Genomic DNA, 1,228 nt, shown 5'->3' on the forward strand with positions numbered 1-1,228 from the left:
CCCGCCCTCCAGTGCCCGCTACCGTCACGTCTCACCTGACCCCACCAGGCCCTGCCTGCCTCTCTCCAGGCTCTGCCCAGCACACCCTTGGGTGGCCCCTCACCCCAGGGGCAGCAGTGGCAGCTCGGGGAACAGGGGGACTGGAGAGCAGAGGGGGCAGGCGAGGGGGGGGCAGCAGAACCAAGGCGAATATTTCAGCTGGGCTAGACCCCTCTCCCCGTCCCTACTCTAGAAGCTTAGAGAGCCAGCCAGCAAGGGAACCTTCAGTTCCTGAGCCAATTGCCACCAATAGCAGTTGTGTGAGCTTGAGTGCATGTGTGCGTGAGTACATAGGGTATAGACATAGATCTCTATTTCTTAGCCAAGGTGAATACCAGGTGTACATTGTGCCTGTGGGCAAATGAGGCTTGTATTTTGCACATTTTATAAAAACTTGAGGAGATTTCTGCTTGTATATTTCTAAGAGAAACACCCCAACGTCCCTCTCCTTGCCACGCCCCATCCCTTTCAGCCCCTCTTACACCTCTGCCCCAGCCAAGGAGTGTGAATTTATAGATCTCATTTTCATAGGCAAAACAGAAGCTTCAAGCTGTCGAGTGTGTGAGTCTGTCGTGTGGGTATGCACGTGTAGTCCCTGGCCCCAGACTGGGGTGGGAAAAGTGCATGGTGGGGACCTCAGTGGGTGTCCGCACACTCCCCGCTCTGCCCACAGGTCGGCAGGGTGAGCCGACGCAGGGTTCTGCGGGGGGATCCGGACCTGAGGCTGCTCACCCAGCATGCTCAGGCTGACCCACACCCTGCGCCCTGGGCCGGGTGCCCCTGCGGCAGGGGTCTGAGGTGGGCATCCGTCCCCCGCCCCAGGGATCCTGCGCGCGGCTCCCACCTGCGAGCTTAAGGCTGACGCACTTTCCACGTCTTAAGTCCTCCGCGTAGCAGCTTCACTTAACCCACGTCTGTGTCACGTCCAATCCCGAGACAGCCGAGGGGGCCCTAGAAAGGCTTCCCTCACACCCTGACGTGGGCTCGAGGGGTGGGGGGCGGGTGAGGGCGGCGGTCCAGCGGGGACACCCTTACTGTGCTCAAAAGCCACTGCAAACATAGCAATAAAAACATGTCATTTTCCAAAAGCTGGCTCCTGCCCCCCCTCTGTTTGTCAGGTGCCAGAGCTGCGGGTGGAGGCCTCCCCACCTCGAGCAGCTTCCTTGGGCAAGTATTCGCCCTGAGGGTC

The sequence above is a fragment of the Monodon monoceros genome, unplaced genomic scaffold, assembly GCF_005190385.1.
Source record: "Monodon monoceros isolate NGI ecotype Baffin Bay Population unplaced genomic scaffold, NGI_Narwhal_1 Super_Scaffold_22, whole genome shotgun sequence".
NCBI lineage: Eukaryota > Metazoa > Chordata > Mammalia > Artiodactyla > Monodontidae > Monodon > Monodon monoceros.